The sequence below is a fragment of the Carlito syrichta genome, unplaced genomic scaffold (assembly GCF_000164805.1).
Source record: "Carlito syrichta isolate Samal-C Ts95f unplaced genomic scaffold, Tarsius_syrichta-2.0.1 Scaffold314288, whole genome shotgun sequence".
NCBI lineage: Eukaryota > Metazoa > Chordata > Mammalia > Primates > Tarsiidae > Carlito > Carlito syrichta.
Window position 1 is genome coordinate 675,765 of NW_007258384.1, and position 18,325 is coordinate 694,089.

Consider the following 18,325-nt stretch of genomic DNA (forward strand, 5'->3'; position numbering starts at 1 on the left):
GACACTGACAGCAAGGACTGCAGAGGAAGTGCAGCCAGAAAGCCAGAGGCAGAGTCCCATCGGAGAAGACGAAACAGGCACCCCCACCAGCATCTTGAAAACTGGGCAGGGAAGTACTCTGGCTTGTTCACCATGGAAAAACAGACCTACTCTTTGTGACTGGTGAGTTAACTACTCTGGGGTTGATCATGATCCAGAGGGAATATCCTCAAAGCACAAACTTCAGAGAGAATGAGTGAAGAACCTCAGGTGCCCCACAGCCTACCCTACCCTGACCCAGCTATGGGACAAAGGGTATGACCAGAAAAGGACAAGGAAGACTCCACAGGAAATCAGGGGTGAGTCCTGGGCTGATGCAACCCCCTCTTCCTGTGAACATCAGATCCACATGACTGGGGCAAAACCGAGAAGGACAAACCCAGGTTGAACCTGGATGGCAGCCACACTAGAAAAACTCTACTCAGATAAGCCTGGCTGGGGTGCCCACCACGAGTACCTGGGGAGGAGACAGTCCTCCATTTTCCCACTAGATGGGATATCCCCGATTTTATAAGAGTGGGAAAGGAGGACTGATGCCTCACCCATCCCTACTGCCCCCTCTTCACCCCCCTGGGCTGGGTACCAGGGAGATTGTGAATGAGCCTGAAGCCCTGCAGGAGATGGCAGGCAGGCTTACCTGTGAGCACTTGAGAGGAGTAATTGCAGAATTGCCACAAGAGGGCGGTGAGGGCAGTTAGTTCCCAGAAATTTTTAAAATTCTTTTTTCTTTGTTCTTCTTTTGTTTTGATTTAGTGTGTGTGTATTAATATGTGTGTGAGGGTTCAATTTGCATCCCCTGTCCATCTTTTGTTTTTGATCCTCTTTTGTTTTGGTTTAGTGTGTGTGTGTGTGTGTGTGTGTGTGTGTGTGTGAGACTTCGATTTGCATTCCTCTCCTTTTTTCTTTTCTTTTTTTGTTCTTCTTTTGTTTTAATTTAGTGTGTGTGAATGTGTGTGCAAAGGTTTGATTTGCATTCCCTTCCCCCTTTTTTTCTTCTTTTTTCCTTTTCTATTCATGTGTGTTTTGCATTTTTTTCTTTGTTTTTGTTTTCTTTTTGTCTTTTGTTCTTGTTTTTGCTTTTGTTTTTCTGTGTTTTTAAAAAAAATTATTATTATTGTCTGTTTGGTTTCATTCTACTTTTCTCTTCATTACTGTTACTTTATCTTGGACACACTTACCCACTGCATTATCATATAGAGTGGTGGTGGGCAGGGGGTTTCAGGGGACCCATACCCTAATCAGTGAACATTGTAACTTGCAAGTACTTTCTGAATCCTAGCTCCCCACCCTCCACCTTATTTGATTCTCAAAGCTACAGGAAACAGCAAAACTTCCCACTCCAATCCTATTTCAAAACAGAACAAATTTGGAGAGTCTCATCAGGGAAAAATAGAGGGATGAATAAACAACAGAAATGAAAGCCCTTCGCACTACCACTGATAACAGAATTAAAGGGAAAAGAAAGAGATCCGATACATATGAAAAAAATCAATGGAAGGACACAAGTAATTCCCAGTGTACTGAACAGGTAACACCTGAAAAATCAGACCTCAGGGCCCAAACAATGGAAATCACCAATGATTGGCCCCAGAATACAACAGGAATTAGGGAATGGAGGGAAAGAGTGAATAAGGCACAAGATGCAACAGTGAAAGAACTTGTAATAGAAATGTTGGCAATAGAAATTTCATCCAGGAAATAAATATCAGGATAACAAGCATGGAAAGCAGAATTAACTAAATGAAAGAAAGACTCTCAGAGGTTTGAAGACCAAAATATGAAATTGACCCAATCTGTTAAAAAACATGAAAGAAAACTCAGAAAGAAAAAAAAAGCTTCCAAGAGATATGTGATTATATCAAGAGGCCAAACTTACACCTGACCAGTATCCCAGAAAAGAAAGGAAATGGAGAACACCTTGGAACAAGTATTCCAGGTGGTTATCCAAGCGTACATTCCCAATCTCACCAGAGATGCAATGATCCAAACATAAGAGATTCAGAGAACCCCACAAGACATCAAATGATAGGACCAACCCCTAGACACATAGTAATTTACCTACACAAAGTAGGTATAAAAGAAAAAATCTAAAGGCAGCAAGAAAGAATTGTCAGACTTCCTACCAGTTAAGACCAATCAGAATAGTAGCAGATGTATCAGTGGAAACACTACAAGCTAGAAGAGACTGGAGTCCAATTTTTTTCAAAGTCCTCAAAGATAAACAATTTCAGCCCAAAATTTCCTACCCAGCCAAGTTCAGTATCATCAGTGATGAAGAATTAAAATCCTTTCCAGACATCCAATCCCTAAATGATTATGCTGCTTCCAGACCAGCTTTAAAGGAGATGCTCAAGAAGATATTAAGCATGGAAGAAAAAAATAAACAAAAAAGAATAATGATGCACTTCCCCAGTAAGCAGGAAAACAAAACAAAGAATCAACACAACACACCTTGCAACTGCAAAATTGAAGACACACAAATAAATCAATCCAAAAGTTAAAACAAAACAGCCTTATAATAGCCTCATGACAGGGATACAGTCTCACATTTCAATAATCAGCCTGAATGTGAATACACTAAATGTACCACTGGAAAGATGTAGGATGGCAAACTGGATAAAAAAAAGTGATCAAACAAAATGTTGCCTCTAGGAAATGTATCTTACTGCAAAGGACTCCCACAGACTCAAAGTTAGAGAATGGAAAACAAACTTTCGGGAGATTGGAACAGAAAAAAAGGCAGAAGTTGCAATCTTAATATCAAACAAAACAACCTTCAAGCTATCAAAAATTTAAAGAGATACAGAAGTACACTACAAAATGATAAAATGCCCAAAACATCAAAAAGAATTGCCCATCCTAAACATATATGCACCTAACACAGAAACATCAGCTTTTATAAAGCAACTGCTATGTAAACTAAAAAAAGATATTGACTCTAATATTATCATAGCTTGGGACACAAATAACCCACCAACAACGCTAGATAAATCATCAAGGAAAAAAATCAACAAGGAAATTTGCAACCTCAACTTGACACTTGACTAAATGGACATAATAGATACCTACAGAATACTCCACCCAACATCCATAGAATATACATTCTACTCATGACCACATGGAACGTACTCCAAGATCAACCACATCTTCTGTCATAAATCAAGCATAAACAAATTTCATAAAATTGAAATACCGCCATGCAACTTCTCAGACCACAGTGGAATAAAAATGAATATCACTATCAACAACATTCTCCCCAAACCCACAAAGATATGGACACTAAACAGCATGATGCTGGACAACTCCTAGGTCAACACAGAAATCAAAACAGAAATTGAAAGATTCCTGGAAACAAGTGAAAACAAAGGCACCTCTTACCAAAACCTCGGGGATATCATGAAATCAGTACTAGGAGAAGAATTTATAACTCTATGCACACACATCAAGATAAAAGATCATAAGTTAACAGCCTAACAAATCACCTAAGGGATCTGGGAAGGCAAGACCACCAATCCTCTAACTTCAGCAGAAAAATCCAGATCACCAAAGTAAAAGCCCAAATATGAGACATAGAAGATAATGATAAACAATTATAAATAGCCAAAACAATTCCCAACAAAAGAAAACTCCCAACAAAGGGAGAGGTATCACACTTTCAGACTTTAAACTTTATTATAAAGTTACAATAATCAAAACAGCCTGGTATTGGTACAAGAATAGGCATATAGACCTATGGAAAAGGATAGACATTCTGGAAGCAAAATATCAATTTCTCAACCAACTCATCTTCAACAAAGCCTCCACCAATAACCACTGGGGAGAAGAAAATCTATTCAGCAAATGGTGCTAGGAAAACTGGCTGATCACATGCAGAAGATTAAAACAGGACCCTTACCTATCACAATACACAATAAACAACTCTAAATGGATTAAAGACCTAAATGTAAAACCACAAAGTATAAAACTCTTAGTCAATACAGGAGACAGCCTTACAGAAATTGGAATGGCAACCGATTCCTGATCAAAACCCCAAAAGCCCATGTCATAAGAGATAAGATAGACATGTGGGACCGCATCAAACTGAAAAGCCTCTGCAAAGCAAAATAAACCATCAAGAGTGGGAAGGAGCCCACAGAATGAGAAAAAAATATTTGCCAACAGTATATCTGACAAAGGTCTAACATCCAGGATCTACAAGGAACTCAAGCCTCAAACATGCTGAAAGGAAATAAATAAACAGCCCTTTTAAAAAGTGAACAAAAGATATGAATAGATACTTCTAAAAGAAGACATATGAGCACCCAACAGATACATGAAAAAATGCTCAGCCTCAGTAATTATCAAAGAAATGCAAATCAAAACCACATTGAGATACCACATAACTCCAGTCTGGATGGCTACTATTAATAACTCAAAAAGCAACAGATGCTGGAGAGGATGTGGGGAAAGGGGAACACTTCTACATTATTGGTGGGAGTGTAAATTAGGACAACCTCTGTGGAAAGCAGTGTGTCAATTTCTAAAAGATCTAAAAATCGACCTTTCGTATAACCTGGTAATCCCCCTTCTGCGAATATACCCGGAGGAACTCAAATCATTCTACAAAAATGATACCTGTACACACATGTTTATTGCAGCACTATTTACAATAGTAAAAACATAGAACCAACTGTGTTGTCCATCGAAAGTGGACTAGGTTTTTAAAATGTGCTATATATACACAGTGGAATATTATGCAGCCATAAGGAAGGACAGAATTATGCACTGTGCAGCCACTTGCATGGATTTAGAGTCTATCATACTCGATGATCTATCACAGAAACAAAGAACTGAATACCACATGTTCTCACTCATATGCAGACCCTGAACATTTATCATAATACTATAAGAAAGGGATTGGCAGTAGTGAGACACTGTTGAGGGGGATGAGGGAACACAAAACATCAATAAGGGTATGTGATTCCAAACCAGGTGAAGTAGGGACCAAAGGAGGTCCAACTTCACCTGTATGGTGACCACTTATGTACTTTATCCTGAATTGTACCTTACATCTTTAAAATAATAAAATAAAATAAATTTTTTGAAAGAATTGTTTGCATTCTCTGTTTCTAGTTCCTTACCTCCTGTTATATTCTTGATTCATTTTGGTGATTTGTTTTTTCACACCACATACTTTCATACCAATCTTGTCAAGGGCATTCATGATATCAATGTACAAATGCAATGATTAATTATGAGTCTTCATTTTATTCAATCTCAAAGCAAGTTAGGATACAGTTGATCAACCTCTTTTTACTGAAATACTTTCTTCATTTAATTATTAAAATGTCTCCTGCTTTGGGGTTTTCTCCTACCTCATTAGTTATCTCATTTCAATTTCTTGGTTATTCATTTTCTTCTCCCCAGTCTCTAAACATTGGAGGGCACAGAGTTCAGTGCTCAGCAACCTTCCTGCCTTTCTCTGTGCACTTCCCTAAAAAAAATCCTGCCAATCCATGACTTTAACTGGTATCTATAGGCCGGGCTTGGTGGCTCAGCCTGTAATCCCAGCGCTTTGGGAGGGCAAGGTGGGTGGATTGCCTGAGGCTGCTGGTTCAAGACCAGCCTGGGCTACTTGGCGAGACTTCATCTCTACAATAAATCAAAAATTAGCCGGCCATGGTAGTGTGCGCTTGTAGTTCTGGCTACTTGGAAGGCTGAGGCGGAAGGATTGCTGGAGCCCAGCAGGTTGAGGCTGCGGTGGCCAGGAGCGCACCACTGCACTACAGTCTGGCGACAGAGAGAGACTCCAACTCAAAAAAAAGAGTATCTATATGCTGATCTTTCCCAATTTATAGATATGTCCTATCTCCTAGATTCCAGTCACACACATAAAACCGTCAACTTGAAACCTCCAGTTACAATAATAATCAACTTTGATTTAACTTAACCAGAACAGAATACTGAATTTCTTCCCCTCAACAGACTCCCCTAGCTCAGTAAATGACATCATTTTTTACCCATTTGCTCAGACCAAGCATGCAGAAATTATTCCCAATACCCTTTGTATCTATTAAGGTCCAATAATGAGACAGAAAATCACATGATAATTTGAACAGGGAAAGTTTACTGTAAAGAATCATTAGCAATAACAGGAGATTGGAGTAATGGAGAATTAGCCAAAAAATAAAGAGACTTCTAAAGATTGAGGAGTAGGAAATACATGAAGCAGCCACTATCTTTCGATCAGAGGCAGAAGATGCAAAAAGGAAACAAATCTGGATAAGGATCCCCCCCACAAAAAAACACTCCCTCACTCCTGAACACACATAACTAGGGCTCTAATTTAGACCTTGTTGAAAATGGTACAGCTATGACCCATTGGATGATGGCAAAGTTCATAAAAGTGTTGTGCTGATGCAACTTTCTGAAAAGTCACACGTAGGGGTGTTAGGAAAAGCTGTCCAGGGGGAGAAACTACATTTCAGACCATGCTGGGAACCTGCCCAAGGAACTGGATGCTCCTGGAAGCTGCCTTCTGAGGTGCAGTGGGTAGTTGTCCACAGGGAGGCAGCAGACATTGTAAGTATCAGACTCACCATGGGATCCTGCTGAGAGACAGCATATCCCAGAACTGTTCCTCCTCCACCTTATAATGACAAAGCTTAGTTTAGCATCATGCCTGCTTGCAAAGGAGAAATGTTCTAGTTCCATGGCAGGACAATAGAGGGTGGATTTAGGGTTAAGGGCAACACATGTTTAGCCTCTCCTTTGCTCATACCCACATGATCCCCATCATCTGATATCAACGATTCTACATGTCCTTATCTGACCACTTCTCACCATTTCTACTGCTACTACCTTCCTGGGTTACCAAAACAACTTCCTTATCCCTGTTTCGACTTCTTCTACACTATAGTCAATTCTTCACACATTAGCCATATTTCATTTAAAAGTATAAATCAGATCACATGAGTCTCCATCGAAAATTTCTATGTATTTACATTCCACTCAGATTAAGGCATGAACTCCATGACCAGATTCCTGCTCTCACTCAACATTTTTGTTCTTTTGTTTTTGCCTCAGAAGTTTTGCATCTTTTGCTCCTTCTGACTCAGAACATTTCTTCAAATGACTGATTCTTTCATATTATTCACATCTGCTACTATGTCACCTCCTCAGAAAAGATCACCCTGATTTCCCTGTCTAAAACTGTAGCTCCTCATTCCCTACTTTTTATACTAATTTATATTCTTTGTAGCATGTATCATTATAAAAATTATGTTTGTTTTTCTTGTTGCCTTTTTAAAATCTCATTCATTTGAATTTGAGTGTCATAAAGATAGACTTTTTTTTGCATTGTTATTGTGGGATAGGGCTTAATGCATTCAATAAATTTGTGCTGAAAGAATATATGAGTGAGTGAAGGAATGAATTTCTATTTTTCAACAGACTCTGGTTTATACCCATGATCTGCCATTTTCAGCATATAAATTTTGGTCTAGTTTCTCAATTTCTCAGAACTTCAAATTACTCGTCTCTAAAATGGTAGTTTAAAACATTCAACTCTTAGAAGGTTACTATGGAAATTCACTGTGTCAAATGATAACTTCTAAAAAAACAGTCATCAGAAAAATTTGTTGATCAAGCAGAACCAGCTCTTGATGGAGTTCCCATAGTGTCTCAAAACGAGAAATGAGGGCAAGATATTTATGGAGTTTTAAAGTCTGGGTTGGATGATTTTAAAGAGAGCCTTTTAAGGTTGGGATAGGGCAAAGTTTATGAAATAACTCTGCTGTGGTGAACACAGCAGGGTGAGGGTTTTAAAGTGAGTTTAAGTGCATAAGCCGTTAGCCATGATAAACAAGTAATTGGGTTTATTCAACCTTATATTCCTTCAGGAATATAAGGAGCAAAGACCAAGCAATTAAATTCTTTTGCTTGTTCTCAGTATTCGTTAATAAAGAAACAGGAAGGACATTCATTTTGGCTCAGATTTGGTTAGCACAGGGACAGGAAAGTATGCTCCATGAAATTGTTTTCATAGAACAGAGAATTATTTTGATTTCAAATCTCTAGTGGGAGGGTATTTGTGAGGTGTAGACGCAGTGCCTGTTCAGCTGGGCAACATCATGAGGCAGAGCAGATGTATGTGTGAATTGCCCTTCAAGGTGTACTTAGCATGTATAGCACATACTCAGATAAGAGCCTCATGTCTAGATTTCTTGGGAAAAGTCTTTTCATTAATAAAATTGCTTTCTGTCTCTTTTGGAGGATTTTAAGTTTATCCTTTCAGAGATGACAAGTTAGTTTCTTGGAAAAATTCTGTAAGTCTGATGGGTTTGTAATGATTCTTTTTCACTTTCTGATTTGGTCCAGTAGAGTATATGTCTGAGGAGTGCCTTAAGCATTAATAGACTTATGTTTCTGTTTTAATAATTTTGACAAAATTTTTGAGGGCATTTTAATCACACAGAGTCTCTCTCTGTCAGTGAATTTGATTAAACTTTAAAATTAATAACATCTCCAGATAAACAAATCGTAAATGTAATAAAGTAGAGAAGAGAGCTTATTCCCAAGCAGATGTGTACTTTAGGGAATGAGCTAAGGCTCACCCCATGTTTTGAGGCTTTATGATTGAATTAACTGCTCAGGATGTCAAAGAATTCATCTTGAGGATAAATTACATTGGAATGGTAATGTAATGTAAGGTAATGTATGTTGTCTGCTTGGACAACTCTATTGAGAAGAACTGTAACTCTTCTCCGAGTTCAAGTGGAAAAAAGAGTTGTGGTATAGGCATAGGAAAGGTGGATGGTGGCTCCCCATAGTAAATTTATTGACTTTAAGCTAGATTTTTGGACTTGTAGTTTTCAGAAAAAGGAATTCATATTAGTGGAAAGTAAATTAAATTGAGAGAATGCAATTGAGTATATAATACCAATGCATTCTTAGTCTACTAAGTCATTAAATCCCCCTCAAAATTAAGAAGTTGGCTGATAAATGCCATTGTTGTTTATTGAAAAGTGTTTGTCAGGTGTCAAAGACCTGGAGCTGAAACAGTATCTCTACCATTGGTTATTTGCATGACCTTGGTTAGACATATATTATGCCTAGACCTGGGTTTCTCATCTATGAAATGCTGCATACCAAGCAGGGTTGGCTACCATGGATACAGACATCTGGATAAGGGAAAGATGTAGGGACCAGATAAAGGTATGATCCAAACACAGCCTTCATTTCACTCCAAAGCAATGTCAGAGTCTTCTGTATCACCTCTCATAATACAACAAGGAAGCAGGTTGGCTATCATGGATACAGACATCTGGATAAGGGAAGGATGTAGGAACCAGATAGAGGTATGATCCAAACTCGGCCTTCATTGCACCCCAAAGCAATGTCAGAGTCTTCTGTATCACCTCTCATAATACAACAAGGAAGTAGCGTCTTCATGCACTTGGGAACAGGATCTTCCCTAGTGGTTGCAAAAATAGCCCAGAAATAGTTAACATTTACCAGGCACTTACTACGTACCAAATATTGTGCAAAAGAACTATAAGGTAATATTAGCCCCTAGACTTAAGGGCTAATATTTTACAGGTGTAAACATTGGGGGAACAAATATATTGAGCATCTTTCTCAAGGCCACATTGCTAGGGAGCAGAAGAGCAGAAATGTGAAACTAGGACAAGTTGACTCCAGAGTCAGGATTCAAACTTAGGCAGCTCATTTCCAGAAATATTGTATTATATTTCTTCAAATAATGCTGCACGTTTATTTAGTTTTAGATTTATAAATGGATTCTACACTTATAACTAGTCATTTGACTTTATTACCTTTTTGTGTGTGAGATTTCAATGTCTACCATTATTCCTTGGTTTTTTGTAGATTTGGGAATGTTTGACTTGTGCATTTAAAGGTGATGCAGCCACAATTTAGATCTGTGAGGAGTTTAGAGCCAGCAGTCTTTTGGGAGAAGGGGCTAAGGAACTTAAACTAGAATTATATTTGAACATCAAGCCCGCTCTTTTACTTGGATCATGTGTTTGGGTTACTTAGGAGAAATGGTGCAGACTATTTTAGTGCTAAGGATCCATCCCCCCATGTCCTGTAGGCACAACTAGTTAGTTTTGTACCTGAAGGACCACTTGGATGGGTATGAAATATTTGAATAACTCCCCTTTGTCCCTCAGAACTTTTGAGATAATGTTTTATTTCTCCCTTCAGCTGAATATTGTTGTGGATCATATATGGATTGATTATGAGAAATTTTAAGGACTCAGCTGAGAACTGTTGCCCATCAACTCCACCCATATACAACTCAGTGAGATGATCATAACTAACTGCAAAGGAAGTTGTAACATGCAGTCCAGTCTTTTCACCAAAAGGAAGAGGAGAACAGGGTTATTAGTAAATATTAACAATCTGTGTGTTTCATGGTTTGTACATTGTTGCTTTTCTTGCTGTTGTTTCCTAGTTCATGGATGAATCAGGAGCCTTTGTTTATTGAAGAGTTGTATGTACTATTTTTACATACATCCACAGTTACATAACAACAAACATAGGTCTTATTATCCACTTATTCTAGGTGCTAAAAATGGGAGTCAGGGAAGTAAAGTGACTGGACCAAGGACAAAATGTCAGGATATGGCAGAGACATAGATGTGACTATGCCCAGGTATCTGTGGCTGAAAGTTTGTGCTCTGCTTCTATGCAAGCAAGAGGAAGTTTTTGCTATGAAAGAAAAAATTTACAACAAAGCCCCAAGAAAGGAGAAACTACCTAGAAAGAAAAGTCAAATCTCCTTCTCAATGAGAGCTAAACTTTGCCAAGAAACTGAGATAATTACAAGTTAAGGTTGGATGATGTGTTCAGGTTTGAAACATGATAGACTTTCTAAAGGTTATACTTCTTTCAGGAACAGGAACCAAACCGCCTTTTCCCTTTTAGCTACATGATCTGGAAGAGTGCTCTGCTAGCTATTCTATGAATATTTATAGAGGATGATAATAATTAAAGACAAAAATTTTAGAATATACATAGCAAAATTAAAGAAGAGGGTTAGATTTAATGTCTATTAGATGTTTGAGAGAAAGATATTTCACAGTGTATGTGAATTTCTATTGTAAAAATCATAGCCTAAATGACAAATCACTGCTATATACAGTCATTAGAGATTATACAATATGATCACTTTTTTTTAGGTGACAAAGTTATTTGAAAGGAAAAAGGATGTACGTGCAGCTGAATATAACCCAACTAAGCATAATTGCAAGAAACCAAACAGAGCAAGTCTAACTTTGTCATGCCTCTGCCTAAAATACTTTACTGGTTTTAACCTCAGAGTCTTCTGATTCTCCTACACGGTTTGCAAATTTTGGGGTGTGCCGTGTGTGTGTGTGTGTGTGTGTGTGTGTGTGTGTGTGTGTGTGTGTGTGTGTGTTTTAGAACTGAGAATCCATAGTTCTCACTAGATTTTTCAAAGCAGTCTGTAACCCAAAAGAGGTTTAGGAAGCAATGATATACAGGACACACTTCACATTCCTCATCATAGTCTCCATAGCTTGAAGATCTGACCCTTACCTGCTTTTCATTTTTAAAATTGCATACATTTAAAATGTACAGCATGATATTTTGATACACATATTTATAGTGAAATGATTACTACAGTCATGCAAAGCAACATTTTCACCTCCTCCACAGTTACCTTTTTTTTCCTTGTAGTAAGATAACACAAAATCTACTCTCTTAGCATATTCGTGATGTATGATCCCCTATTATTAACTATAGTCCTTCTGCTGTTCATTAAAGCTCTTGGCTTATTCATTCTACATATCAGCAACTTGGTATTTTTTGGCCAACATCCCATTTCAACTTTCCCCACCCCTATTTCTATGTATTTGATTTTGTTTTTAGAGCCCATGTATGAGACCACACCATATTTTTCTTTCTGTTTCTGGTTTGTTTTGCTTAGCATACTGTCCTTCAGGTTCATCCATGTAGTTGCAAATGCCAGTATCTTTTTTTTAAAAAAAAAGACTAAATAACATTCTATTTACACACACACACACACACACACACACACAAACACACACACACACACAATCATACTTCTCTACTCATTCATCTTCTAAATGACACCCACATTGTTTTCATAGCTTGGCTATTGTGAATATTGCTGCATTGAACAGGGAGTACAGATAACTCTACCAGGTGCTGACTTCATTTCCTGTAGGCATATATCCAGCAGGGGGATTGCTGGATCATATGGTAGTTATTATTATTATTATTATTATTATTTTCTTTTTTTTAAACTTTTAATTTTTTTATTTTAAAGATGTGGGGTACAATGCAGGGTTAGGTAAGCAAATTCTAATCCATTCTTTTTTATCAATATTTTTTATTATGATATTGTGGGGTACAGTTAAGGGTTAGGTATACAAATACGTTTCGTTCAGGCACCCTGTTGATAAGAGGTGTTTCCCTGTCCCCAGACAGATGTTTGCTACCCTTAATCCCATTCCCCCCCAGAGTTTCCCACTACTGTCAGTCATTTTCTTATAGTATTACATTGGATGTTCAAGGTCCATTATATGAGTGAGAACATGTGATACTCGAATCTTTGTTTCTGTGAGAGGTCACTTAGTATTATAGACTCTAGTTCCATCCAGGTTGCTGCGAAATTCATGATTTTGTTCTTTTTTATGGCTGCGTAGTATTCCATCATGTATATGTACCACATTTTTTTAAAAGTTATTATTATTATTATTATTTGAGGAATCTCCATACAGTTTTCCATAATGACTGCACCAATTTACATTCCCACCAACAGTGTACAAGAGTTCCCTTTATTCACTCCTTTCCAACACTTGCTAGCTACTGTCTTTTTCTATAATAACTATTCTAACAAATGTGAGGTGATATCTTATTGTGGTTTTCATTGATATTTCCCTGAAGACTGGTGATAGTATCTTTTCATAATCTGCTGGCCATTTGTATGTCTTCTTTTGAGAAATATCTTTTCAGATACTTTGCCTATTTTTATTTTTTTAATTAATTAATTAATTTATTTATTTATTTATTTTTTAGTTGGAGTCTCACTCTGTTGCCCAGGCTGGAGTGCAGTGGTCACTCCCGGCCACCGCAGCCTCGACCTGCTGGGCTCCAGCGATCCTTCCGCCTCAGCCTTCCAAGTAGCCGGAATTACAGGAGTGTGCTACCACGCCCAGCTGATTTTTTGATTTATTGTAGAGATGAGGTCTCGCTGCCCAGGCAGGTCTCGAACCCGCGGGCTCAAGCAATCCACTCACCTCAGCCTCCCAAAGGCGCAGGATTACAGGCTGAGCCACCGAGCCCGGCTACTTTGCCTATTTTTAAATCAGTAACTTTTTTGTTGTGATTATTGAGTTGTGTGATTTTCTTATTACATATTTATCTTATTACATATTTATCTTATTAATCAGATATCAATCAGATATATGGTTTGGAAATATTTTCTTTCAATTCTTAGACACAAATAAATGGAAATATATCCTGTGTTCATGAATTGAATAGACCCACCTGGGCAACTTGACGAGACCTCATCTCTACAACGAATCAAAAAAAAAACCAGCCGGGCGTGGTAGCGCATGCCTGTAATTCTGGCTACTTGGAAGGCTGAGGCGGAAGGATCACCGCAGGTCGAGGCTACGGTGGCCAGGTGCGGCCACTGCACTCCAGTCTGGGCGACAGAGTGAGACTCCAACTCAAAAAATAAAAAAAAAAATTTTTAAAAAGAGAAATAATTATCATTGTTAAGACGTCTATACTGCCCAAAGCAATATATATGATTCAGTGCAATCCCTCTAAAATTCTAAGGACATTTTTTTTCACAGAAATAGAAAGCACAATTCTAAACTTCAAATGGAACCACAAAAGACCCCAAATAACCAAAGCAATCTTAAGAAAAAGGAAAAATAGGCCGGGCTCTGTGGCTCAGCCTGTAATCTCACACTTTGGGAGGCCGAGGTGAGTGGATTGCCTGAGCCTGCGGGTTCAAGACCCGCCTGGGCAACTTGGCAAGACCTCATCTCTACAATAAATTAAAAAAAAAAAAAAATTAGCCGGGTGTGGTAGCGCGTGCCTGTAGTTGCAGCTACTTGGAAGGCTGAGGAGGAAGGATCTTCGGAGCCCAGCAGGTGGAGGCTGCAGTGGCCAGGAGCAGCCACTGCACTCCAGTCTGGGTGATAGAGTGAGACTCCAGCACAAAAAAAGGAAAAACATTAGAGGCATAACACTTATTGACTTTAAACTACATTATAAATCTTTAGTAATCAAAACAGTATGGTACAGGCACAAAAACAGACCTATAGACCAATGAGACAAAATAGAGAGGCCAAAATAAGTCTTAGGATATATGGTCAACAAATTTTGAACAAGGGCACCAAGAATAAACAATTGGGAAAGGATAATTTATTTGATAAGTGATGTTTGGTAACCACATATACATGTGCAAAATAAAGAAATTACCTTGCACCATACACACATATCAATTCAAAATTGATTAAAAACTTAAATGTAGGACTTGTAAAACTCCTAGAAAAAAATAAGAAAAAGCTTCTTGACATTGACATTGGCGATAATTTTTTGGATATGACACCAAAAGTTCAGGAAACAAAAGTAAAAATAAACAAGTAGGACTACATCAAATTGTACAACCTTACCTACTTTTCTAACTGCATCACTTGTAACTTTATTATTTGTGATTCAGCATGATGAAGTTGCTTTAAAACTCCCAAGCACATCACGTTTTCTTGCCTCAGTGCCTTTTTACATGCCATTTTCTTGTATTCTCTGTTGCCAACAGTGGTCTTCTCCATTGTTTAACCAGCAAATTCCCAGCTATCCTTTAAAATCTAGAATTACTCCTCCAACAAAAAGTCTATCAATCCTTCATCTGTGCAACTATGCCCATTAGCTAGCTTCAGGTGTTTTATTTTATTATATAATCCTAAGGATGCTGCTGCTGAATGTTCGTTTATATAGCAAAATGATTATATTGTATTATTAAAGAAACGAAGCATGTTAATAAATACAGTGTGTGTATGTTTGCATGTAAAGTTATCTGGAAGAACATATATTGAGATTTCAGCCATAGCCATAGTTAATTCTGGTTGGCACTTTTTTTTTGTTTTTCTGCTGCATATCTTTATTCCTATGGACTTTAAAGTAGTAAATTTATATGACTTAGATAATGTTTTAGGGTTTAAGAAAGCGATCTATTCACTCTTGGAAAAAGTGACTCTAATGGTGAAATGGCTACCTCTGGTGAACAATTAAAGGCAGAATTGACGGAAAAGAGAGCATCAAATACTGCATGTTCTCATTATTTAGTTTTCACTAAACAGTTGGTATACATGGACACACAAAGTGAAATAGTAGACATTGAAGATTACAAAAGATGGGAGGATGGGAGAGAGTGAGGGTTGAAAAATTACCTGTTGGGTACAAAGTTCATTATTTGGTTGGTGATGCGTACACAAAAAGCCCAGACTTCACCACTATGCAATACATGTATGTAAGAAATCTGTACTTGTACCCTCTCTGTATATAAATAAAAAATACAATAAAAAAGCAGAGTTGAAGTAATGTTGGTCATGAAGTAATCTTATTCCATCTGCCAAGGGATGTTTTTACTGTGAGGGCTGAGGACATAATGATAGTAAACCCCAGTCCTAGATAAAGAAAAGGGGCTGTTTTCTGTTGGAAGGAGGTGGTGTCATGTGGCTGTTGTCTGTTGGACTGAGGAGACAGAACTGAGCCTCACAGGAGGTTGAATTTTAAAGTGTAATCAGATTCAATACAGGATATTCACTTTTTTTCTTCTTTAAATAAAATATTTCCAAAGTGCTTAATTGAATATTTTTAGAAATAGAATAAGTAACCAAAGTTTTTAAACCAGGATACTCAGATAAAAGCAAGCAAAAGAATATCAACAGAGCCCCTTGTGGGAAGAGTCCTCTGGCCTTTACCACTCAGGGGGCATCTCTTGGAGGAGTCCTGCATCTGGAACCTTCTCTTCTCTGGTTGTGCACTGGTGCAGCATACGACCTGATTTTCAACCAATGCTGTCAGAGGTGGTGGATTAGCTCTCACCGCAGGGATGTCAGTACTTTTTTCAAAACCAAAGACAGTTGGTGGGGGCCATGGTAGTTCCACAGGATGTTGGTAGGGCACAACCCTAGCTCCATTATCTCTAGAGTCTGTGGTTCTAGACATCTGTCCCTTATATGCACTTCTTGGGAGGTACATGATATACTCTGCTGTTGTGTATTTGCTTTAAAATCTCCTTACCCTATGAGAACATGAGCTCTTTGAAGGCGGGGACTATTTCTGAGATGATCCTCATTTCAAGAGTACATAGAACAGGGTTTGCCACATGGTCAAGACTGTTAGATATTTAATTTAATGTATTTAAATTAGAGCAATAATGTAATTTAATTTAACTTAGTGGTGTCATAAACCAGAAGCTATGTAGTGTTAGCATTCCTCGATTAACACTACACTGTTCTGGAAGAAACAGAATTTTTATAACCCTCAAACAGCCTTGATGATTTGCCCTTTCTCCAGGATAATGGGATTCTTATTGTGTGTTTGGAAGTATCCCTTGGCAGTGGGAGCCCTCAGATTTCCATTCTTTTCCTCTTGCGTTCTTCTAGCCCACTAGGAAGAGCAGTACTGAGTCAGACATGTCATTTTAATTTCAGTTTGAAGAAGCCTAGTCCTCTCTGGAGATTGACTTTGATGGGAAATCAGTGCAGGGTGCCTGAAACTTGGGTTCTAAGTAGGAGTCTGCAAGGGCTAATTACTGGCAGAAACAGTGTGATGTGGCAAAATGGGTGCATGTGTGTTAGCTCTAAGAGGTGGTGTCTGAGAGCTCAGAGAATTCTGGGATTTTACCTCCTGTGGTTGTTGCTGTGGGGTACCACAGACCAAGCATACTGTTAGAGAGTCAAACAAACTCATTTCTTACAGAGAAATATTAAAGGCTCCATAGCCAGAGACAGCACATTACCCAGGATTGCTGGAGTGCTGGGTATGCCTGGATGACTGGGCCTTGATTAACCTGGTGATTCCTTGGGCAAGCACAACCCTGCTCTGGGGCTGTTGGATCACACTGGCTCACTGCTCACTGGGTCTCAGCATAGCAGGGAATCTGCACCATGTGCCCAGAAGTTAGCAATCGTGGAGATCAGCTATGATGGAGACAGCTGGTTCTGTGTTCTCTGGACAGATGGCAGCATCAGGCAAACACCAAGCAGGATTGATTATGCTGGAGTATAAACTACTCTAGAGAGTCTTAGAATGACCTGGGTGGGACTTCAGAATAAAATCTGGCATTCCAACAATGTGTTTGGGGACTTTTTCACCACATTTTGAACCTTAAAAGGAATATGACTGTTTTAATTGATTAACAAATTAGGTAATTAATTTATGTTCCTTGTATATGTTTACAGTGGACAACACAATGTTTTCATATGCATAGTGCAATGAATTCTGCAGGTAAGTAAAAAACACTTAAATTCTAACCTCTGAGCAAATGTTCAATGCATAATATAGCATTGTTAACTATATTCCTTCTGCTGTACATTAGATATGCAGACTTACTCATCCTACAGCAGCATTTGTTCTCTTTGACCTATGTTCTCCCACTTCTTTTATGTCCCTGACCCTGATAATCACCATCCTAACTCTCTGTTTCTTTATATTTGACTTTTTAAAGATTCTAGATATAAATAACATTAAGTAGTATTTTTGCATGTGTGTGTCTGGCTCATTTCACTTAGCAAAATGTCCCCCAGGTTCATCTGTGTTTTTGCACCTAAGCAACATCTCATTTTTTAACACTGAATAATATTCCACTGCAGATATATACCACAACCTCATCTAGTCATTCATCAGTGGACACTTAGATTGTTCCCATGCTTGGCTATTGTGAATAATGCTGCAATGAGTACGGGAGTACAGATATCTCTACTGGGCGCTGATTTCATTTCTTTTCTGACAAAGTCAGATCATCTAAAATCTTTGAGCTCAGAATTGTTCTGGTTTGGAATAGAAATTGAGAATAAGAAAGGGAACTTACACAGCTAATTATTTCCTGGCCAGAAAGATTTTAAGGGCCAACAAAGTTCACTCACAGAAAAAAATATATAATTTTCAGCATCTATGGAGACACTGTGTCTTCTACTTTATGTCAGATATTAACTTAATGGGACTCTTGAATTTCTCTCCTCTGCCTCTAACTGACACTTGAGGTTTCATTAGG